Source organism: Dendropsophus ebraccatus, chromosome 5, assembly GCF_027789765.1.
Source record: "Dendropsophus ebraccatus isolate aDenEbr1 chromosome 5, aDenEbr1.pat, whole genome shotgun sequence".
Lineage (NCBI taxonomy): Eukaryota > Metazoa > Chordata > Amphibia > Anura > Hylidae > Dendropsophus > Dendropsophus ebraccatus.
The window spans coordinates 16,401,911-16,427,932 of NC_091458.1; the positions used below are offsets into that span (position 1 = coordinate 16,401,911).

General features: G+C 46.3%; 1 protein-coding gene and 1 non-coding gene across 3 annotated transcripts in view; both read right to left on the reverse strand.

Annotated features, from left to right (window-relative positions):
* The window catches only part of RAB6A (RAB6A, member RAS oncogene family), a 177,519-nt gene that overhangs the window by 51,630 nt on the left and 99,867 nt on the right, over window positions 1–26,022 (reverse strand). The window lies entirely within an intron of this gene.
* LOC138794301 (U2 spliceosomal RNA) lies at window positions 12,623–12,813 on the reverse strand. Its single transcript, XR_011363443.1, has one exon. It is a non-coding gene; the product is annotated as a U2 spliceosomal RNA (small nuclear RNA).

Here is a 26,022-nt window from a genome sequence, read left to right on the forward strand (position 1 = left end):
AATTTCTTAGCGCCGCACTACCCCTTTAAGCAATAATCGTCCTGTGTAATTGCAGGCAGGGCTGTGGAGTCGGTAAGCCGCAGTTCCGACTCCAACTTAGACTCTAAATCCTGAATTTTATCAGGACCGACTCCAACTCCTGCTCCTTCATAAATGTCCGGTCATATACCAGGGGAGTTATTTATCACACTGGCTCAGCAGCTTCTCCCTAATGTCCTACATGATCCTGGGGTGACTTCTGAGGGAATAAAGGAATACTGTATATACAGCAGATTCTCCTGTGTGTGCAGTGGATGCAGCCAGTCTCCAGCCTCCATGTCCTGAACTACTCACAACTAGACTAGATGAAGCAGGTGATCTTTTCCTGCTGACAAAGTTCTATGTTTCTAACTAAATATTCACCATACATAAAGATAGACTGCTAACAATGCCAGATACCTGTAATATAGAGGTCACACATAGTGATATACAGGGGGTCACACATAGTGATATACAGGGGGTCACACAGTGATATAGAAGGTCACTGTGGGGGCACGCAATAGCACACACACACACAGCCTACTGCAGCCATAGCGCACACACACACAGCCTACTGCAGCCATAGCGCACACACACACTGCCTACTGCAGCCATAGCGCGCACACACAGCCTACTGCAGCCATAGCGCGCACACACAGCCTACTGCAGCCATAGCGCGCACACACAGCCTACTGCAGCCACAGCGCACACACAGCCTACTGCAGCCATAGAACACTGAAGAAAAACACACAAATCTTCTCCCAGAGAAAAGACACCACATTGAGGACAGAGGTTACTGCTACACTACTTACGTCTTCTCCTCCTCCATATTACACAGGGTATCTTCATATTACACTGCTGCTTATATACAGTCATCCAAGATCCAGGAAGAGAACAGCACAGATCTCCCCCCACACAATGGACTCTTCCAGCTCAGAAACAAACTAAATAGTGACCAACAACTTTTCCATGACATGTAACAGGGCCAGTGTCCTAATACTGATATATTCCCCGACCACCCTTATGTAATAGGGCCAGTGTCCTATTAGAATGTTGCTCATAATATATATTCATGAGCAAACCTTGTAAAATTCATATCAAAATTCAATTCTAAATTTTTTAAAGCTGGAGTCGGAGTTGGTACATTTTTTTCCGACTCAGACTCCACAGCCCTGATTGCAGGCAATGATTGAAAAATCGTTCCTGTGTTGACGATTGATTTACCCTAAAATTATCGTTAATAGTTCACTGTAATTCCGCATTCATTCGCTAATCGTTGTGTAATTCCGTATCATTCATTCTTTTGCTAGGATCAGATAGAATAAACGATAGTAGTAACAATCATAACTAATGACAATCGTTCTGTGTACTATGATGAACGATTTCAGGTTAAGGATAAACAATTTGCAATTGTTTATCGTTAGACCAAGCGATATTTAACGATTAACGACTAACAGGACCCTAAGACAACAGAATGTATACAGTCAGAGAACACTTTACGCACAATAAGTTCTGCTAGTGAAGTAATTTTAATTAAGGGATTTATGTCACAATCCAACCAGATCAAAGTACAAAGAGGTAAGTCAAAATGGCTACTGACAACATTTCGGTCATGCATGAGACCATCCTCATGCAACTCCTCATGGAATCAATGAAGCCACGTCATAGAGGGGCAGGCCGGTCCGCCTCCAGTGCTTCACCCTCGGCCTGGTAACCATGAATAGAACGGCGACGTACGCGGGAACCGGGCCGTAGTTCCCAAAAAAAAAAAAGACCGCAGCACTGGCTTCCCCGCACCGTTCGATTCAGGCACATCCTCTTTAACACCGGCACCCTAATAGCAATAAAAGTGCGGTAAGGCTTTTTAAAAATAAGACAACAGAATAGACTAGAAAGATCATTTTAATCTTACTACAACCCCTATATCACATATAGACCCTGCTGGTGAGCAGCAATTATAGCGACCACTACTGCTGACAATGATTGGGCGGTCAGGAAATACACGGCGACGCCAAATGCTTATCAGTAATAAAAGAGTTAAGTCACACGGTCACTGTGAGAACTGAGCTAGGAATAAAGTCATGGCCATGAATCAGCCGCAATGATGAACCAGGGTCTCGCGTATATTTTTCCCTCCTACCCCACCCATATATGGATAACAGAATGAGGTGGAGCACAGTTTATCTATATATTGTACTTTTTTTTCCTCTACAGAGCCCCATACACATTAAAAACCCACCGACTGTCTAATGTGTACGGCAGCCTTCTCTCAGATGACATTGTGGAATACAAAGATCAGGCGTGTTGGATTTAATTCGCATGATCATTTTGTTCTCGGCTAAAAAGGCCACCACCTGGGGAGTCAGGCAGCAGCTTCAGAATACACAGTCAGGGTGCCTTCACACCTACCAGATCCTGAAATCCGCTGCGGATCCAGTGGCATTCATGCCTATGATAGCACATACTCGCAGCGAGATTGACATCCCGCTGTATGCGAGTTAACCCGCCCTCAGCCCGCCACCGAGAGTATACATTACCTGCTTGGTAACTCAGCTGCAAGTGAGGCTCCCGGCTCCGGTCCCGCTCAGCCAATCAGTGCACGACAGCCGCGTCAGCGAGCAGGTAATGTATGCTTTCGGCTGCGGGCGGTTAACTCACATACTCACAGTGGGATGTCAATCCCGCTGCGAGTATGTGCTATCATGGGCATGAATGGCACTGGATCCGCAGCGAATCCGCAGCGTGAAATCCACTGCAGATCCGGTAGTTGTGAAGGCACCCTCAAGAAGCATTCTTCTGATTTATCCGGGCAGGGCTGGACCTAAAGGTCGCCATCATTGTCCTATGTCTTGAACCATAGAACCCTGAACCGACTGGGGAAAAAACATGGATTTCTTTCTTACAAAGACAGCGGCACACCTGTCCTAATGAAATAAATGGAGCTGCAGTAACACATACAACCTATAGAGGGGTGTGGTGCAGTGGTGGTGGGCTCCATCGTCACGACTTCCACTGAGGTGTACACAATGTTACATCGCTCAATAATACGTCCCTTGACACGACAAGAGAAAATGCAGAAAGCCGGCCATTGAGAATGCAAAGCTGGATAACAATAAGTCGCATCAATAGAGAATCACCACAATTACTGAATACTAAAAAATGTTCAGACAAGAAATGCTGATTGTAGAAGAAGAAAAGGGGCGCAAGAGCCAGGGAAGACGACAATGAGCGGACAATCAGATACCAGAACATGGGCAGAAGGTCAAACGGCAGCTGGGAAGCACAATGAGACAAAGGGACGGCTTGTGGTATCCTGCGGCGTCTGATTCCAGCCGTACCTGCAATCCTCTATCACGTATCTCCATGGGAAGCCAGGAAAGCATTCCTCCTCACTGCTGCCTGCAGAGGACACGGGATGGAAGAGAGGGAGGATAGGCATCTATAGGAGAATATAGTATATATCATGTATTCTGAATGAGAGGAGTGGAGATAAGCCACTGCCAGACAACCTATCCCTATACAAAAAAAAAAGGATCAGGTATTTAATATCCAACTGTTCATCTCCATGACTTTTGTTCATTACCCAATTTGGACTATCTTGATGGGGAAGTCTTTGATAGCCCAAGGACTAGCCTCCCCTTGGTAAGGGAGGATCCTTCCTATATATGCTCCTTACCAATAAACACAAAAACAAAGGAATCAGTGAACCTTACGTTGTACCTAGCAAACTAGCACAAGTGAACGGGAAATTACTGTTTGTATTGACGAAGAAGAAATTATGTAAAGTATTTATAAATTAAAGAGACGAGAAGTTACTGATTAAACCGGGTCTCACTACAGAGACCCACTCTGACTGAGACACAGCTGAGGGGAGAGTGATTAACAATAGCTTGGCCTATTATAACCCTCACAAGACTGCCCCCATACTAGCATCAGTCTAACAAGCTGGTTCTAGCATTGTAAGTATTTTCACCAACTAGTCTCTTTTCTATCAACTAATAAACTTTATCTTACGTGTTTCAGCTGAACAACTTTATATGATCAGAGTCATCAGGGGTATATGTGTAAACTGTTTATACTGGCAAAGTGATAACATGGTAGAAGGACAGCCATACTGGAAACAATGACTGTGCCAAAGTTTAGCCACATTTATACCCCTGATGAATCTGGTTGTTCAGCAGAAATGTGACGGGTGAAGACAAAAATGAAGAGTGTGAAAACTGTAAAGTCTAGCAGATCGGCGCTCGTTTACTGGGCCAATTACACGGCCAGATAATCGTTTAACAAGGGCTGCATCGACATAGTTACCGATGTCCTTGCAGCGCTTGCTTAAACTCTATACATTACCTAACCATACTGCATTGCTGTGGCTGAGTGGCTTGTCAGCTCAGACAGGCCGCTCTGAAGCTGCAGCGTGTGGGACCCGGGAAGAAAAAGACCGCAAGAGGAGCCTTGCAGCATGGATAGGTAATGTATGGAAATCGTAAGCCGCCGGCCACGCATCGCTATTACACGTAGCGATGCGCAGTCGGCGTCTGACAATTGCGTTGTCATCGGCTGATCATTGTGTTTATTACACGGAGCGATAATCGTCCGGATAGGGCTGATTCGGCCGATTATTGTTCCGTGTAATAGGGCCCTTAGAATACAGAGCGTCTTCTGTCAAACACCTGTGAGGGGCTTAAGGGACCAAGTAATTGTTTAGTTTTAAAAGAAATCAATAAAGAATCTGTTTTATACGTCTTAATCAGGGCAGAATTATGTTGATAGGAAAGAACCGATTTCAATGCTCGTGAATAGCAGTAGTACTGTCACAGCAGAACAGCAAGAGTAACACAATCCAGTGTGCATCGCAAGTTTTATCATAGCAGGTTTTATTATAGCACAGTTGTATATTCACACTGAATAGTTTTACCCAAATTAAAAACACTAAAAAGGGGAGAGAATAGTGGTTAGTGCCTACAGAGGGTGCTCCAAGAGGGGTCAACTGGCATGAACTGATGTGTGCGGGAAATGAAGGCTAGCCCATTTGGTCCGATCCCCCACAGGAGAGCTGATGTAGAGGAAACTGCTAGAAAACATCCTGCTGTCTATGATAGAAAGGAGTCAGATCACAAAGGACATGTATGGGGCCCCGGCAGACCAGTCATGTGACCCCCTGTCCACCTCCGAAAGTGACTAAAACGGTCTCATTAGACCTGGAGCAATGGAGGAAGGCATCTGGTGTGATGGATGTGTGCATCACTTACCTGGGGAAGAGATGGCACCAGGATGCACTATGGGAAGAAAACAAGATGGAGGAGGCAGTGTGGGCAATCTTCTGCTTGAGAGCTTGTGTTCTGGCATCATGTGGATGTTACTGTGATACATACCACCTACCTAGCCATTGTAATCACCAAGTCCCCCCTTCATGGCAGCAGATAATGTCCCAGTGCTACACTGCAGACATTGTACATGATCAAGAGATCAAGGTGGTGACTTGGCCCCCAGATCCCAATCCGATTGATCACCTATGGGATGTGCTGGAGAAACATGAAAGCCGCACCTGACCACCCCACACAGGATTCGGTGCACAGAGGATAGTTGTCCCATATGCATAAGTTAGCTGTTAGCTGGACACTGTCCAGATACCTCACATACAATAAGAGCTCTCCAATAAAGGATCATGTGTTCAGAATTGAGAGTCAGCCGTTGCCAGACACATCTGTCCTCCCCAGGTGTCAATGGTGGTGGCTTGACCTCCCTTACAATCAGTCAGTCAGTATTTGAATATCAGTGGCTGAAGCTGGATGCAGCCTTTGACTATCCGTGGTTTACAGGCAGGCCTTAGGGCTGCATCCAATATTCAAATGCCGAACGATCGGACTCGAGCATGCTTCAGTTGCACTAATCTTTAGTCCAATGCCCAATTTCTTTCTCCATCATCTATAGGGGAAAGTAAGAAATCCCCCATACATATTACACGGTTCGCCGCTTAACTTGGTAAGGTGCAATGAGACGTCTGCTGTTTCTGGCAGCCTATAGAGTAAGGCCATGCCGAGCATCTTCAGATCGATACAGAGATAAATATATGTAATCCCTGCCATCCAACTGTGCATAAAATTAACATTTCAGCAAAACCAGGGCTTCCATTTACCGGCATTGCCTTTATTTTATTTATTTTGTAATCTCATTTCTTTTTATCAAGGGGTAAATGTACTGCACCTGCACTTATTCTATACATAATTCAATTTAGTTTTTTTTTTGTTTTTTTTTAAATGAGAAGATTTCAGCTGTTTCCTAAGAGCTCAGACATCACGTGAGGCTGCAGCAGGTAAAATGGGGAAATAAGAGCGAATCTCCTCCTCAATCCCTTCTGCGGCATTATGACAATGTGGAAGTCGCTCTGCCCAAAATAGTTTCAGACTCAGCTGGCGATCGCAGGTTTATTCTCACGTCTGCTGCCCTTAGGGGGCAAAATCATGCGGAGAAGAACAGATGGCGCTGGCTTGTAAGTTAGTTGCACCTCTACAGCCTCGCAGCTTCTTTCTCCTCAATCCTGGATCCATCCCGTACATTGCAATAGCCGTAATAACCCACCGGCCTCGAACAATGGTAAATCATTTCGGACACGTGCGAGGATCCTGCGAACAGACACATCGCTTGTCAGTCTCATCAGCCGCACGTTGCAGATGCGGAATACCAAATGTGATTCTGTGTTTCTCCGCATCCAGAGTGTGATGGGTAATTATCCGGTACACTACAGGTATCCAGATCCAAGAAGGCAAGCTGCATTACATTACACTCCCGGGAGGGTCAGCCCTGCACAATCGCAGCCTTTCAAGGGTTGCAAATTTGCAACCAGACGACAAGTGTCCTTCAGAAAACACAAAGATCTCGATGTAACTCCGCGATTTATATTGAAATCACATTAGGCGAGAATGCAGTCGGGGGGAAATAAGCCCACAATGGTGAGAGGTGCAAACACAGCTGTGATAGAGACGGAACAAAAGGTTCAGGCTCAAAGCCAGGGACGGCAACTGGTAATCATCGACACAAAGCAATGCCATCATGTAAGGGTGACTGCCGAGAGACAGCCACAGCCATGCACCTTGCATGGGGGGGTTGCACACATTGCTCCAAGGGCGGCTATTTCCCACAGTGTGCACAATGCAGCCCCAGGATCGCTGCCTCCGAGCTGCTCAGGAACATCCCTGTGCTGAGCCTTCCTTATCAATAATGCAAGCGCTTAACACCGATATCCTCCACTTGGAAGTCAACCGCTTCCTTTTTCAAAGTCATCTACAGCCTAAACCTCACATAGAATTAAAGGGACACTACACACAGTCTAAATGGGATGGATGCAAAAGACTCTTCCCGGTTACATCAAGCGATATCAAAAGCAGAAATATCCCTCACCCCACAATGATCACTACTTTATGTCTGGTCTCCATTGCTGGGAAACTTCTAATATCATGCATTGCTTTTCACACCGCATCATCTGCAAAGGCGTGTGAAAATTATGGCCGGTGTGAGGCCTATTCCCATGCAAAACAGTGAATAGCATATAGGAAAATTGTGAAAACAGCATTTAGGAGATCCGACCCTTGTTGCTGAAAGAGGTCGGCTACTTTGCATGAAAATAAAGTGACCGAGAACAGACATCATGGTACACACAGACTGGTCAGCACTGTTTCTGAGATCAAAAGAATAATTTACTAATGCCTCAAACCTTTTTTTTTTTTTCTTATTTTATTTTAAGCAAAAACAATCAAAATTATGATGCAATCAAAAAAAATGTAGTTAGACGATATGTTGCCCATTGAACCAATTCTTTGGGGAAAAAAAAAAAATTATATTATTTCTGTTGTGGCCTTGTAAGGCAGGGAGGGGGAACCCTCGGCCCTCCAGCTGTTGCAAAACTACAATTCCGATCATGCCTGGATAGCTTTGGCTGTCCAGGCATGATGGGAATTGTAGTTTTACAACAGCTGGAGGGCCGAAGGTTCCCCATCCCTGCTGTAAGGCCTCCTGCACATGGCCATGCATGAGTCCGCATTTTTTATATGCAACTGGATAGTAGACAGGATGCATTCTAATATATGGGCCTATACACATTACTACCGATTTTATGTACCAGAATGCAAATATTAAAAAAAAAAATAATAATTTTGTGCACGGTCCTTTAGGCAGGCAGCCCACAGATGACACTGTATGGGCTTCAAGTGTGGTGTTCATGGACCATACGCACTGTACAGACGTGTGCGCACAAGGCATAAGTATTCTGACATATGACAGCTCAACAGACGCCTATAGGACAGTCTATGGCTTCTATGGGATTAATGGGTTGCTCTAATTTGCACCAGATATATGTGAGAACCTGCACGAGGTATACACTAAACAGAGCTCCTTGCAATCAACACTGGTTTGTGAGACTACAATACTGATGCCCTATCCTTAGGAAAGGTTTCTCTTGACATCCCTGTCAATCAGCTATTTGATGGCATTTCAGCATGCAGTAGGCCCCTTTAAGCTGCAACCGTGTACCCGGCACAGGTGCTACTACATTTATTGTGTTTTACTGTACGCACCAGGGTAAGCTCACTGGAAAGCTGTAGCCTCATAAACAGTGGGAGTTTAATCACCATTGGTCTAATATGGATGGCCTACACTAAAGCTGGTCATACCACCAATCCCAATGTAAAAGAAGTTTGGCTGTGACTTTCTTAAAGTTCCCTGTTCCAAAAACATGCCCAGCTATGAGTATGACCAGGAGATGGTGATGATAGGGGTCATTCTTACGAAGGTTTTGCCAATAGTTATCTGCAAAGTATGACCAACCCAACCAAAGGCCTCAATGTTGTAGACCTGGAAAAGCTTTTAAAGGCTTAAACCTTGGATGATATAAAAGAGCCAAAGACAATACATCTGAAAAACCGCCACATAACACTAGATATCCTTTAAAGAGACAGGTTATAACCATAGTCACTATAGACTCTGAACCACTATGAAGAATCAACAAAAGATGAACTCAAGACACTTCCTCCTCTTAAACCACATCCAGCCTGACCAACGCCATAGTATGTTGGACATATCAGAGGACACCTGCTAGGAAGGGATGAGAAGGATGACAAAATCCAGACTACCGGATGCTTCATGGATATGGTCATCAGGAATCCATATAGAAGAGAAAAAAAACAAATAAATCCCCACCTCCTTCCCTGGTCTACAATATAGCATGTATAGATAGTCTGATATATGGCCCATATGATGTCCCATGGCCGGTGGTCACCGAGACCTTACATCCAGCAGTTCCTAGGCAACGGGAACATGCAAGCCCTAAAGAAGGCACCAAACAACTGAAAAGGAAACTAAGATTTTGCATGTATAATATCCCAGCTACACAATGATGGCCGCCCACAATGCAGAACAAGGATCCTTCAGGGCCGGAGTTCTATCTGTCTCCTCCTTTGTTTCCAGGCTAAGAGAAACGACCCCAGATATTACTACAGATCAACACATCCCTGCGCCCACCAGAGACCGAGCCAGAAGCACAATGGCTTGTGGGACTTGCCCATCTATGGTGTATGGCTATATCCTGCACTATCTGTTCCCAGTATCCCACTATATACTGCTATACAGCACCATGTGCCAACTTATTCCACTGTAAATAACCCCATCTTAGGCCCCTTCACACATCTTTCACCGAAGGTGTTATGGGTCTGTTGCCAAGACCTCAGCTCAACCCTGTGGGCAGTGCTGGGACCCCCACTCCACCCAACAGACAGCACCGAGACCTTTACCGTATCCCGCTAAACCGACCCATATCTCTCTATGTACCACCATATATCACCCCTGGATAGCACCAGGTACCCCAGCACACCCCCATATCACTGTATATACCACCAGGTACCCCAGCCAACCCCTATATACCACCAGGTACCCCAGCCCACCCCTATATACCACCAGGTACCCCAACCTATCCTAATCTCTCTACATATGACCCCTGTATACCACTGCCCTCCCCTATATACCACCATACATCACCTCTGTCTACCATCAGGTACCCCAACCCATCCCTCGCTATATACCACCAGGTACCCCAACCCATCCCTCGCTATATACCACCAGGTACCCCTGCCCACCTCTATATATCACCATACATCACCTCTGTATACCACCAGGTACCCCAACTCATCCCCATCTCTCTCTATATACCACCATACATCACCCCTATATATTGCCAGGTACCCCTGCCGACCCTTATATGTCTCTATATACCACCATACATCACCCCTGTATACCGCCAGGTACCTCAGACCACCCCTCATACTTGTTTACCATATTCATATCTGGATGGATCAGATCCCCCCCCCCCCCCTCTTCATCCCTCCACATCACATACTGTACACACGGAGCCCCCCTGACTGCTGCGCCCCTCCCCCACATTCACCTCAGCAGCACCCCCTCCCCCGCACCTGATCTCCCGCCCCCCGGGACATAAGGAGCCCCCCGCACCCCCGGGCACTCACCGCCGTGCGGCCCCGTTCAGATCCTACGCCGGTCCCGGTAGTGATGGTGTCGGCTCCGTCCTCTGCTGTGTGTGAGGGATGAAGGAGGAGACGCCGGAGAGAAGGAGGAGGCGGGAAGCTGCGGCCTGTCACCGTGACATCACCTCCGGGTGGGGGGAGGAGACCACCAGAGACCCGGGACCTCTATATAAGGGTCACCTCAGAGGGGGTCATGGGTAGAGACCCCCGATGTACCCCAGATATACATGTGACCTCATAGGGGAGAGACCCCACATATACAGTCACTTCACAGGAGATCAGGGGAGAAACCCTCGATGTAAGGATTACCTCACATGGGGAGACCCCCTCATATACAGTCACCTCACATGAGGTCAGGGGAGAGACCCCCGAGATAAGGATTACCGCACAGGGTAGAGACCCCCGAGATAAGGGTCACCTCACAAAGGTGAGACCCCAGATAAAGTTACCTCACAGGAGGTCAGGGGAGAAGCCCCCGATATAAGGATTACCTCACATGGAGAGACCCCCTCATATACAGTCACCTCATATGAGGTCAGGGGAGAAGCCCCCGATATAAGGATTACCTCACGTGGGGAGACCCCCTCATATACAGTCACCTCACATGAGGTCAGGGGAGAAGCCCCTGATATAAGGATTACCTCACATGGGGAGACCCCCTCATATACAGTCACCTCACATGAGGTCAGGGGAGAGACCCCAGAGATAAGGATTACCGCACAGGGGAGAGACCCCCAAGAAAAGGGTCACCTCACAAAGGTGAGACCCCAGACAAAGTTACCTGACCAGGGGGTCAGGGGAGAAGCCCCCGATATAAGGATTACCTGACAGGGGGAGACCCCCTCATATACAGTCACCTCACATGAGGTCAGGGGAGAGGCCCCCGAGATAAGGGTCACCTAACAAAGGTGAGACCCCAGATAAAGTTACCTCACAGGGGGTCAGGGGAGAAGCCCCTGATATAAGGATTAGCCTACAGGGGAGAGACCCCCTCATATACAGTCACCTCACATGAGGTCAGGGGAGAGACCCCCCGAGATAAGGATTACCTCACAGGGGATAGACCCCCGAGAAAAGGGTCACCTCACAAAGGTGAGACCCCAGATAAAGTTACCTCACAGGGGGTCAGGGGAGAAGCCCCTGATATAAGGATTAGCCTACAGGGGAGAGACCCCATCATATACAGTCACCTTACATGAGGTGAGGGGAGAGACCCCTGAGATAAGGATTAATTCACAGGGGAGAGACCCCCAAGATAAGGGTCACCTCACAAAGGTGAGACCCCAGATAAAGTTACCTCACAGGGGATCAGGGGAAAGATTAAAGATTACTTCACAGGGGAGAGACCCCGAGATAAAGATTACCTCACAGGGGAGAGACCCTCGAGATAAGGGTCACCTCACAGAGGTGAGACCCCAGATATACTGTACAGTCACTTCACAGGGGGTCGGGGAGAAGACCCCCCCCCCCCATATATGAGTCGCCTGTGACCTAAAGCAATGAAATAATTAATTGCTGCAATTAAATGCATTCACGTTGCATTTTCATTGCATAAGGGCCTGTTCACACTACAGAATGTCATTTCAATGTCAATTCTTTGAGCGAAGAACAGAGACACGCAAGGCCTCCCATTGAAAGAGATAACAGACGGGATTCAGCGGGGGTTCTGAGCAGGAATTTAAGCTTCGATTCCGTTTTGTGAACAGGCCCTTACGCAGTCTCACAGACATTAGTGATAAAAGTTCCCCCATACCAAGAAAGTGCTATAATAGGAGCCACAAGTGAGTTCCTTAATTTTTTTCATCCTAGATTTTCCCTATCAACAATATTATGGATAATGGAAAGCTTTTAGGAACCAAGCAACTTGGCCATAAAGTGGAGACCATTTGAAATTACAGAGCTTCAAACCTCATCAAATCAGCATAGAAACATGGAAGATTGTTGGCAAAAGTCCACCTGGTCCATCTACTCCGCCTTGATATTATTTCCTTTATTATTATCCTAGGATAGATACAGTACTCACAAAAAGATATGGATATTTGGCTTGTGGGTGGAATTTAAATGTTTTTTTGTTTTTTTTGTGCACTGAACCTGGAAGCACTGCAATACCAGGTCAATGCCTGGAGAGGACAGAGCAGGCTCTTTTTCCATCTCCCTGTTCTAAAAATCCATTTAATATATGGTCCCCAGATAGGGGACGTATCAGATATTAAACTGATAAGAACAGATACTACACTTGATCTTAGCCAAAAGGCCGAGAAGCGATTATCATGGGGCATTTAAGTAGAAGCAGCAATGCGGATTTCCTCATCTCAAACAATTTATTAAAACAAAAGCCAACAACAGTTGTGGGTATATCCCAACAAAAGATGTCACTGTCTCAATAACTCGTCATGTGCCCTTGAGCATCAATTACAGCTTTGCAACGACGTCTCCTGGAGACATGTGCTGCTCACATGTCGCCTTATTGTCTGCTGAGGCATCCTACTCTTCTTAAAGGGCGGCCCTCAGGTCATTGAGGTTCTGGGGTACAGGGTTACGAGCGTCTACACGGCCAATGAGCTGATCCTATAGGTTTTCTATGGGATTCAGGTTTGAACAAAGTGCAGCTACTCCATGTGAGGCTCCCCCAGTCTCCAGCAGCCATCGAGAAGTGACGTATGGCCGCATAAACTACAGTGCAATTAATTGTACCTCCTAATGGCACTGATCAGGGCTCATGTCCTTGCATGGCCCCATATCATGCCATGTAAAAGGACCCTAAGGTCCCTATTACATGGGTTAATAATTAAAGTGCTACTGAAACTGTGTGTCATACAAATAAAAGCATTATTATTATTATAATTGACACAACAGGCTAACATTGCGCTGTCTAATAGCACTAGCCATCAGCTGAAAAATCAGTTGGCTGGTTGAGCCAGAAAGGTCCTCTTTTCAGGGCTCTGTAGTCAAACACTGATCACCAAGAATTTTGTTGATTGCCGTGGTTGAACTCCTCACCATGAGAGGCAGCGTGAATCTGAATGCAGCTTTCTACTTCGTCTACTCTTTGTAGCAATTTCCTGTCATGAACCCATACAAAGAGCAGAGAGAGGTGGGTGACAGCATCCAATGTGGGTAAAAGCATAAGGGCCCTATCACAGGGAGGCGAATTGGGCCGACTATCGCTTCGTCGAATAGAGATAGTGATCAGCTGATGAAACGATCATCAGCTGATTGTTTCTTTAGGCTCAGACCTAAAATCATTGGCCGTCGGCCATGCATCACTACGCGTAATAGCGATGCATGACTGACGATTGCCCAAACACTTTACTTGTCCACGTTCCCGGTAAACGAGCAATGATCTAGCAGATCGGCGCTCGTTTACAATATTGATCGGTTCTTCATCGGCCCATGTAATAAGACCCAAACTTTATTCCTCCATTAAAACATTGTAGTACCGTTTTGACTGGTCCAAGTCTTTTTCAAACTGGGGGGAGTTGAAATGTTACTACATTGTTTTAATGGAGGAATTAAGTTATACTTTTACCCGCATTGGACACTGTCATCAACCTCTGTCTACTATTTTCTGTGTTGGAGAGACGGGGATCCGTGGTCTGGATGAAATCTTTGCCTGTATGAAAGCTATTTTAAGCTCAGAGGTTCTGAGTGCTGCTGATTACCAAGTTTTCTTAACCCATACAAACAGAGGAAATCAAGCTTTTGGTGGAAGAATGGTGAAACAAAGTAATAATAATAATGCCTTTATTTATATATCGCCAACTTGTTTCATAGCACTTTACATAGCTTGTCATCACTCGGTCCCTGTCCCCACTGGGACTCACAATCTAAATTCCAAATTCATATATGTGTTTGTTTGGGATGTGGGAGAAAACCAGAGTAACCGCAGGAAAACCATGAATATTCAAACTGTGCCAAAGTCTTTTTTACCATCACACAGCCCATAAGACCATCCTATTGACTTGCTACCACGCACTTTTCCTCGAGCCAGGGTAAATCCCATGTCCCTCCCAGAAACGGAAATTATGTCCAATTATATTAAAGAACGCTTGTCCACAGTTTTCATCCCTAAACTCTCTCCTGCAGTTGAAGGTTTCAGTATGTTTTTGGAGTCTGGCAGAAAACCAGGGTACCCAAAGAGAGAGATTTCCTGAGATTTTATAAGTTCTGAAGTTCTCATCCTCGTGAACTTTGTGCTATCCAACGCCTTCATATATTCACCTGTAATTACCACCAGGTTATTCCCCATTTTCTTTACTCCTATAACGGCTTGAACAAGGGAAGCAACATCATGAATTGGACCCATTGGGGCAATGAAAAACCTAAAAAACTTTAATTCTTGGACTGTTCTCTCTGAAAGAAACAACATATGAAAAAAACTGAATTGTGGCTTTTTTTTATAGAGGAGAAGAGACGATTATCTGCCAAATTGGGTAGACATTGCCCTGTGTAAGGCCTCACACGCCTTGTTCAGTGATTTTTTCTGTGATCCGTGGAAAATCATCTCTATTTGCATCCGTAATTGCATCTGTTTCCGTATCCGTTTCCGTAAAACGTGAATAGTGCTAGTTTGCATAGACTTAAAGAGGACCTGGCCAAAGCCCCCCCCCCCCCCCCCCCCCCCCCCCCCCCCGGTGGAGACTCTTATACTTACCGCATGCACGAAGTCTTGCTCCTGGACCCGCTCCTGTTACCAAAATATCGCCGTCGAAAGCCTAGCGCGCGCTCATAGAGAATGAATGGAGCCGTCATTCTCTATGAGCGCCGGACTCATCTCTGATGAGCGCGTGCTGGGCTTCCAACGGCGATATCTCGGCAACGTGTGTGGCATCGAAGAGTGGCATCTGTTGGAGAAAGCTTTTCATCCCATGATACCAACCACAAGAACTTGCTATATGGTGACCATACACTTTTAGGGTGGGTTCACACGTACTGAAATCGGTACTTAAGCAGGTTAAGGGGGATATTGTTTTAAATACTCACAGCGGAATGAAAGTTGCATTTAACCCTGTAACCCTGTAACGGCATGTAAACCTATTGCAGCTGACAGTGCCAGACGACTGAAAGACTGCTTCCTGTCAGTTATTATCTCTCCTATTCTCCCAATACACAAGAACGTTTGGCACAGTTGCTGTGTTCCCTATGGGAAGGGTTAAACCTTATCTCTCCCAGAACAAACAGAATTTTTGCTGACATCATCTGACAGTGGAAAGTCGGAAGAGCCCCATACCAATGGCCAACCCCACCATGAGCGGCTGGTACTGCTGACAAAAGTATAAAGCATACTTATGGAGACTTTAAGTTTCTTATTACGCCTTCCTGTGATAAAAAGAACTTGGTGGCTTGTTGTGGTGGCTTGTTCTACTTGTTCATAAAATACAGTCTGGATACTTCATCGACATACATAGCCACAGACTTACTTACAGATCTTTTTAGTCCTTTGGACTGCACTGTAGTGATAATAGACTAATCGCCCTATAACACGGAACGATAATCGGCCCTATCTGGCCGATTATCGTTCCGTGTAATAAATTAAACGATCAGCCGGTGATTATGATCATCGGCTGATCGTTGATTTAGGTTTGGACCTATAATTGTCGGGCGCCGACTGCCCATTGCTACGTGTAATAGCGGTGCGCGGCCGGTGGCTCACGATTTGCAGAGTGTATACATTACCCATCCATGGTCCAGGGCTCCCCTTGCAGTTCGCTTCTCCCCGCACGCTGCAGCTTCAGAGCGGCCTGTTTGAGCTGACAGGCCGCTCAGCCAATCACTGGCCGGGACCGGCGCAGCCAGTGATTGGCTAGGCGGCCTGTCAGCTGACACAGGCCGCTTTGAAGATGAAGCACGCGGGACCTGGGAAGAAGCAGACCCCAAGGGGAGCCCTGGACCATGGACAGGTAATGTGTGCAGTTTAAGCAAGGGCTGCAAGGACATTGGTAACGATGCCCATGCAGCCCTTGTTAAACGATTATCGGGCCGTGTAATAGGCCTAGTAAACGACCGCCAATCTAGCAGATCGGTGCTCCTTTACAGTTATTATCGGGCCGTGTAATAGTGCTCTTATTCTGCAAGATGCCCATGTAGTTCTCTGTTTCTCAAGTTTATCTTCTATTCAACATCAAGTGCCACTTGTTTTCCACTTATCCCCCCTCGAATCCAAAAGTTATATGAAACACGTCAATCAATTTATCAATCATTATCTTACTGTATTCCCAGCTTGTATTTAAACTAGAATGTCTCTGAAATGCAAAAGCTTAATGTTTGTAATGATCAAGTCTTTCCCTGTTTCTTGCTGTGCATGGTTTGGCATGACACTGTTGACAGGCTCTCTTTAAGAACCCACCAAATACTAAGATTCCTGGGTATTAGGGTCACAATCACAAATTACAATTTGAGTGGAGACCAAACTGGCACTTGACCCCATTATGATAATTAAGAGTTTAATTCAAATGATCTATATAAATTGAAGGAGGTGGAGGCTCTGCGGATAAAAGTTAATGCCCTATTACACGGAGCTTTAATCTGCCCAATGAGGCTAATTCAGCAGATTATCACTTCATGTAATAAAGACAACGATCAGCCGAAGAAACGATTATTGGCTGATCATCGTCTTTCAACCTGTTGAAAAATCATTGGCTGCCAACTGTGTATCGCTACTTGTAATAGTGATGCACGTCAGACAGGTGATGACTGTGTAAAAAAACCTGTAAACATGAAGTGACATGCCACTCAGCCAATATCTGTCCGAGACAGGACTGCGCTGTGGATTGTGATTGGCTAAGCGGCTTGTCACTTCAGAGATGGGCCCTGATGTTCCAGAAGTGTCTGTGAACAGCGGGCAGAAGCCAGGAGAACACTGAGAGAGTTTAAGGACTAGAGATGAGCGAGTACTAAATGCTCGGGTGCTCGATACTAAAGACGAATATTTCCCGATGCTCGGGTTCTCGTTTTGAGTAACGAACCCCATTGAAGTCAATGGGAAACTCGAGCATTTTTGCAGGGGACCAAAGTTCTGCACAGGGAAGGTTGCCTGGAAACCTCAGAAAATGATGGAAACAACATGGAAATGGACAGGAAACAGCAGAGGCAGCATGAGGATAGGTATAGCTGAACTACAGATCCCAGCCAGCCAAGGTAATGTCAGCAACAGGACAAATTGACTACTGACAGCTGCACTACAAGTCCAAGCCAGCAGTAGCAAAAAAAATATATGTTTTAAAAATTTTAAGGCTTTGTTCACACTACGTAAAAGTACGGCCGTTGCTGCCATCGGCAACAATGGGCGTACTTTCTGCGAAGTGGAACATTACCTCTACTTCAAGAGGATCCCGGCCGGAGCGTATACACATCGTATACGCTCCTGTCGGGATTCCGTGCGGGGCCGCAAAGAACTGACATGTCAGTTTTCTGCGGCCGCAATTCAATGAATTGCGGCCGTAGGAAACCCTGTCAGTTCACACAGTGAAGTGAGCGGCTCCGGCCGCTCGCTTCACTGTGTGCTATGGGAGGTTCTGAGGCGGGCGGACGCGCACTGATGCGCCCGCATCAGAACCCTGCGGCCGGAAAGATCATCCGGCCGGCACTTAAGTACCGGCCGGGATGATCCGGGCAGAGACCGGCTGGGTCACGGAACGGCCAGTCTCTATAAGTAGTGTGAACATAGCCCTCAGAAGGACTGTTGGGTTCTTTATGTCAGATTCCTGCCTAACCGCACACTAATTCCCTGTCTAACACTCTCCCTGACAGACAGCAGCTCTCTCCCTATGCTCATCCAGCCTGCGTCTGACGTGAGCATCGCAGGAACTGATTCTTATATGCCCAGGTCATCTGATCTGGCCAGCCAATGGCTGCTATTGTCATGTAGGGTTCCCACGTGATGCTACGAGCTCTCAAAGACTCTCCTGCATGATGATTGGCTCAAAAAAAGCCGCCAAACATGCAGGAAGAGGAAGATGGCATTGTCTCGAGTATCGCGAGACGCTCGTCCAAGTAACAAGCACCATCGAGTACCCTAATTCTCGAATGAGTACCAAGCGTGGACGAGCATGCTCGCTCAACTCTATCAAGAACGTAAAGGCAAGGTCTGCACGGACATCACTAACGGTTTATATATATACAGCCCTTGCTGCACGATTATCGAGCTGTGCAATAGGCTCAGTAAGTGAGTGTCGTATGGCCCTTAGGTATCTTTGCCCTAATCTCGCCCAGCCTAGCTTGGATGACATCCCTGGGGACGGGGAACATTATCACAAGCTTGCCCAAAGGGACATTAATCTAACCTGGTTGGGTGGGATTAGGGTGTGGACATACAGATGTCCATTGCCACTATCTCCGCATCCTTGACTTTATACAGGTCCTTACCATGTGGTGCAAACAATGAACATCCATCTTTTTTTTTTTTTATTATAATAGAGATCCTATTTGGCAGCTTTTGTAAACCACTGAAGGTCAATGTTGCCGAAACGGTTGACAAAAACATTCTGATAGGTTCACATTAAGAGAGGTTGTTCCATCTGCACAACCCCTTTCCTTATGCTATATAATAACATATGGACATCGGAGAGTAAGAGGATCTTACAGGATTATGGCTGCCACTCTGGCCTAGCAGATAATAGAAAATTTCGTCTTTTCGAAGCATAAGGTAAGAAGCGAGACACCATCTTTTAAAAAATTTTACAAGATTCTTGCATATGTTAAGAAAGGTTTCATTCATCTTATATTTATTATTACTTTATAATTGACTATTGATATAATAGAAGCAGCCAGACTGGGTAGTAGGACTGACACGGCAGAATGTGTGTGACCTTAGGTCAATCATGATCAATGGCATCATTACCAGAGATGGCAAATGAAGACTGAATTGTAGGAAACCTGCATCAATCTGGCTGGCCAATCTGCGACCAGTCCAATGGTAACCAACGATGCCTAAAAGACCAACTCCGGTCAGTGGTGCAGTAATATGGCCATTTTTCTGTAAATTTGTAATAATTTTTTACATGGTGAAAAACCATTACCTATTGTGAAGATGCTATTCCACCGGAATATCAAAGATTTCATATTGTCTGAAGAATTTTTCTCAGTTATACTGATTTATGCATTACGTTGTCATTGCTGCCATCTAAGCATCTGTTTCTACTGTATTAGCTGAGGCGAGGGTTGTCACTCTTCAAGACCATTCATCCAGCAGACCGAGTATTCTGTATTTGTTACACCAACGTATGAAGAATTTAAGGAGAATGAAGATGTATTCACATGTGGCAGTTTTGTGGCAGAGATTTCTGAATAAAGGCCCTATTACACAGAGTGATTATCTGCTGAATCTGGTAGATATCACCATGTGTAATAAAGACAATGATCAGCCAAGGAGTCGGTGATCTTTCTCTCATCGGCTGATTTCTGCCTTTGAACATGTTTAAAAAATTCCCTAGTGTAATATGTGATGCATGGCCAACAGCCGATTAAAGGAGACTCCGGCATCAGTATATAGAAAATAATAAAGATGTTATGGTTACATCTCCATATGCCCCCAGTGTCCTCCTGCTGTGTCTCTCTTCAACCACAGGCACTTGACAAAAGAAGAATTTATGTCACAGATGCATATCATGTCCCCTATGTACAAGAATATAACTACTATAATACGTACATGGAAAGAAAGGAGCGCTGCACCTCTCACCGATGGCTGACACTAATGCCTCTTGGCCACATTTAAAAACCAACGCCAGGATGTTGGTATATAATTTGATCAAACCATATTGCCTAATGTACCCTGGTTCACATGAGTCCCTACACTAACTAGTCAGCGACCGCCAACCCCGCAAAGCGAGCGCAAGCAGGGAAGGGAGGTCACGGAATGGTCCTGCAACCCTAATGTCACAGGAGCAAACCCCAAAGGCCCCCGCAAACCCAGCAGGTGCCGCCAGCGGAGAAAGCGGCCACCAAGCAACACAAGTGTGAACAAGGGTTTGTGGGGGCCCTTGGTGTTTGGTCATGTGACATTGGGGTTGCAGGGCCATTCCGTGGCCTCCCTTCCCTACTTGCGCTCGCTTTGCGGGGTTGGCGGCCGCTGACCTACAGAGTGTTGATTTAGTGTAGAGACCAAGGGGACCTGCACGTTGTAGATGAGACAATATGGTTTGATCAAATTATATACCAACATCCTAATTCATACCAATTTAAAGACAATGCACTACTTAAATATGTCCAAATAACCACAATATGTAAAGGGTGCTCAACCCAATATGACACAAATATCCCAGTAATCCCTAAACCACAAGAAAAAGTATGTCATTTATATATGGGTGGCACATTTAAAATGAAGATCTGCATCCTCATAACTGTGTACAAAATGCTGGTGCTGGTCGAACCATTCTCAACCCTGCTATAACTACTATAATACTGCTCCCTATATACAAGAATATAACTACTATAATACTGCTCCCTATATACAAGAATATAACTACTATAATACTGCTCCTATATACAAGAATATAACTACTATAATACTGCTCCTATATACAGGAATATAACTACTATAATACTGCTCCTATATACAAGAATATAACTACTATAATACTGCTCCCTATATACAAGAATATAACTACTATAATACTGCTCCTATATACAAGAATATAACTACTATAATACTGCTCCCTATATACAGGAATATAACTACTATAATACTGCTCCTATATACAAGAATATAACTACTATAATACTGCACCTATATACAGGAATTTAACCACTATAATACTGCTCCCTATATACAAGAATATAACTACTATAATACTGCCCCTATATACAGGAATATAACTACTATAATACTGCCCCCTATATACAAGAATATAACTACTATAATACGGTTCAGGGAAGAAAAAGAGTGCTGCACCTCACACCTATGGCTGATACTAGTACCTCTCGGCTGCATAAAAAACATCAGAATTCTGTATGTGAATTGATCAAGCCACACTGCCCCATGTACCTCGTGCAGGTATCTGATACACATGGGTCCCTACACTAAGTCCACACTGTGCCGGTCAGTGACCACCACCCCCGCAGGCGTGCACAGTCAGGGAAGGGAGGCCATGGAACGGCCCTGCAACCCCCATGCCACAGGACCAGACCCAAAAATGCCACACCAAAACCCAGCCAGCACCACCGGCGGAGGAAGCTGCCCCCAAACAGCACAAGTCTGGATAAGGTATTGCACTCACCATAGCTATCAAAGATAGAATGGAACAGACAGGAGGGATTAAAACCATGAGCACTCAGGTGTCTGCTGCTAATTGCGGTCATGTGGGTCTCACCAGGAGGAGTGCAAAACACGGAGAAAAGAGAGAAACAAAATACGGTTCAGGGAAGAAAAAGAGTGCTGCACCTCACACCTATGGCTGATACTAGTACCTCTCGGCTGCATAAAAAACATCAGAATTCTGTATGTGAATTGATCAAGCCACACTGCCCCATGTACCTCGTGCAGGTATCTGATACACATGGGTCCCTACACTAAGTCCACACTGTGCCGGTCAGTGACCACCACCCCCGCAGGCGTGCACAGTCAGGGAAGGGAGGCCATGGAACGGCCCTGCAACCCCCATGCCACAGGACCAGACCCAAAAATGCCACACCAAAACCCAGCCAGCACCACCGGCGGAGGAAGCTGCCCCCAAACAGCACAAGTCTGGATAAGGTATTGCACTCACCATAGCTATCAAAGATAGAATGGAACAGACAGGAGGGATTAAAACCATGAGCACTCAGGTGTCTGCTGCTAATTGCGGTCATGTGGGTCTCACCAGGAGGAGTGCAAAACACGGAGAAAAGAGAGAAACAAAATACGGTTCAGGGAAGAAAAAAAGTGCTGCACCTCACACCTATGGCTGATACTAGTACCTCTCGGCTGCATAAAAAACATCAGAATTCTGTATGTGAATTGATCAAGCCACACTGCCCCATGTACCTCGTGCAGGTATCTGATACACATGGGTCCCTACACTAAGTCCACACTGTGCCGGTCAGTGACCACCACCCCCGCAGGCGTGCACAGTCAGGGAAGGGAGGCCATGGAACGGCCCTGCAACCCCCATGCCACAGGACCAGACCCAAAAATGCCACACCAAAACCCAGCCAGCACCACTTCTGATGTGTTTTTTATTTAGCCAAGCGGCACTAGTATCAGCCATAGGTGTGAGGTGCAGCACTCTGTTTCTTCCCTGAACCGCATTTTGTTTCTCTCTTTTCTCCGTGTATTGCACTCCTCCTGGTGAGACCCACATGACCGCAATTAGCAGGAGACACCTGAGTGCACATGGTTTTAATCCCTCCTGTTTTTTCCCATTCTGTTTGCTGCAGCTATGGTGAGTGTAATACCTTATCCAGACTTGTGCTGCTTGGGGGCGACCTTCTCCGCCGGCGGTGCTGGCCGGGTTCTGGTGTGGTGTTTTTGGGTCTGGTCCTGTGGCATGGGGGTCGCAGGGCCGTCCCATGGCCCCCGTTCCCTGGCTGTGCACGCCTGCGGGGTTGGTGGCCACTGACTGGCACGGTGTGGACTTAGTGTAGGGACCCATGTGTATCAGATACCGGCACGAGGTACATGGGGCAGTATGGCTTGATCAATTCATACACAAAATTCTGATGTGTTTTTTATTTAGCCAAGCGGCACTAGTATCAGCCATAGGTGTGAGGTGCAGCACTCTGTTTCTTCCCTGAACCGCATAACTACTATAATACTGCTCCTATATACAGGACTATAACTACTATAATACTGCTCCTATATACAAGAATAATACACACCTCAGCTTCTATAGAATCTCCTCTTTCATGCTCTGATATGAGAAGGAAATCTTTACATACATTTTCCTTAGAGACATGAAAAGGAAATCTTCAGTGACTTGTACTATGGGAGACAATGTCTGGATGCAGGCGTCTCCACAAAGCATTGATGCTCCCAGTCACCATTGTTCAGACTGATGATTTGCGCCGGGTTATCGGCTTCAGCATTTTAATTATCTTTTTGATTTACAGGTAAAATAAAAGCTGGGGCTGCACGCGGAGGCCGACTCTCCAGGGGCCCAGAAGCCGTAAGTATTAAGCATCTGGTATTTTAATGCCCTTTGCTTAAGGGATGCAGAAAGAGACCCCAGTGTCTTGTAGCTGAATGGATCTCATAATTCAGATGATCTGTAATTCAAGATCACACAGCAACCATGTGACGTGTAACCAATGCTGCCTGGACATGATACAGCGGCTACCAGGACCACAGCTGCTATATCTTCATCTGCTCTATAATAGTTCAGTTTTTTTTTTTGCCATTTGCCATTTACTTACATAGAGTATATGCTTATAGCTAATGGCTGCTCCAGTAAGTGGCATCCTGCTCCCGAACACAGCGATGTGACCTCTCTCCTGTAGAGTGTAAGCTCTTATGGGCAGGGACCTCTCTCTCCTGTAGAATGTAAGCTCTTATGGGCAGGGACCTCTCTCCTGTAGAGTATAAGCTCTTATGGGCAGGGTCCTCTCTCCTGTAGAGTGTAAGCTCTTATTACCAAGGTCCTCTCTCCTGTAGAGTGTAAGCTCTTATGGGCAGGGTCCTCTCTCCTGTAGAGTGTAAGCTCTTATGGGCAGGGTCCTCTCTCCTGTAGAGTGTAAGCTCTTATGGGCAGGGACCTCTCTCTCCTGTAGAATGTAAGCTCTTATGGGCAGGGACCTCTCTCCTGTAGAGTATAAGCTCTTATGGGCAGGGTCCCCTCTCCTGTAGAGTGTAAGCTCTTATGGGCAGTGTCCTCTCTCCTGTAGAATGTAAGCTCTTATGGGCAGGGTCCTCTCTCCTGTAGAGTATAAGCTCTTATGGGCAGGGTCCCCTCTCCTGTAGAGTGTAAGCTCTTATGGGCAGGATTCTCTCTCCTGTAGAGTGTAAGCTCTTATGGGGCAGGGACCTCTCTCCTGTAGAGTGTAAGCTCTTATGGGCAGGGTGCTCTCTCCTGTAGAGTGTAAGCTCTTATGGGCAGGGTCCTCTCTCCTGTAGAGTGTAAGCTCTTATGGGCAGGGTCCTCTCTCCTGTAGAGTGTAAGCTCTTATGGGCAGGGACCTCTCTCCTGTAGAGTGTAAGCTCTTATGGGCAGGGTTCTCTCTCCTGTACAATGTAAGCTCTTATGGGCAGGGACCTCTCTCCTGTAGAGTATAAGCTCTCATGTGCAGGGATCCCTCTCCTGTAGAGTGTAAGTTCTTATGGGCAGGGTCCTCTCTCTCTTGTAGAGTGTAAGCTGTTATGGACAGGGACCTCTTTCCTGTAGAGTGTAAGCTCTTATGGGCAGGGTCCTCTCTCCTGTAGAGTGTAAGTTCTTATGGGCAGGGTCCTCTCTCCTGTATAGTGTAAGATATTATGGGCAGGGAGCTGTCTCCTGTAGAGTGTAAGCTCTTATGGGCAGGGTCCTCTCTCCTGTAGAGTGTAAGCTCTTTTGGGCAGGGACCTCTTTCCTGTAGAGTGTAATCTATTACGGGCAGGGTCCTCTCTCCTGTAGAGTGTAAGCTCTTATGGGCAGTGTCCTCTCTCCTGTAGGGTATAGGCTCTTATGGGCAGGGTCCTCTCTCCTGTAGAGTGTAAGCTCTTATGGGCAGGAAGCTCTTTTCTGTACAGTGTAAGCTCTTATGGGCAGGGTGCTCTCTCCTGTAGAGTGTAAGCTCTTATGGTCAGGGACCTCTCTCCTGTAGAGTGTAAGCTCTTATGGGCAGGAACCTCTCTCCTGTAGAGTGTAAGCTCTTATGGGCAGGAACCTCTCTCCTGTAGAGTGTAAGCTCTTATGGGAAGGGACCTCTCTCCTGTAGAATATAAGCTCTTATGGGCAGGGTCCCTCTCCTGTAGAGTATAAGCTCTTATGGGCAGGGTCCTCTCTCCTGTAGAGTATAAGTTCTTATGGGCAGGGTCTTCTCTCTTGTAGAGTGTAAGCTGTTATGGGCAGGGACCTCTTTCCTGTAGAGTGTAAGCTCTTATGGGGCAGGGACCTCTCTCCTGTAGAGTGTAAGCTCTTATGGGAAGGGTCCTCTCTCCTGTAGAGTGTAAGCTCTTATGGGCAGGGTCCTCTCTACTGTAGAGTGTAAGCTCTTATGGTCAGGGACCTCTCTCCTGTAGAGAGTAAGCTCTTATGGGCAGGGACCTCTCTCCTGTAGAGTATAAGCTCTTATGGGCAGGGTCCTCTTTCCTGTAGAGTGTAAGCTCTTATGGGCAGGGTCCTCTCTCCTGTATAAGCTCTTATGGGCAGGGTCCTCTCTCCTGTAGAGTGTTAGCTCTTATGGGCAGGGTCCTCTTTCCTGTAGAGTGTAAGCTCTTATGGGCAGGGTCCTCTCTCCTGTAGAGTGTAAGCTCTTATGGCCAGGGTCCTCTCTCCTGTATAAGCTCTTATGGGCAGGGTCCTCTCTCCTGTAGAGTGTTAGCTCTTATGGGCAGGGTCCTCTTTCCTGTAGAGTGTAAGCTCTTATG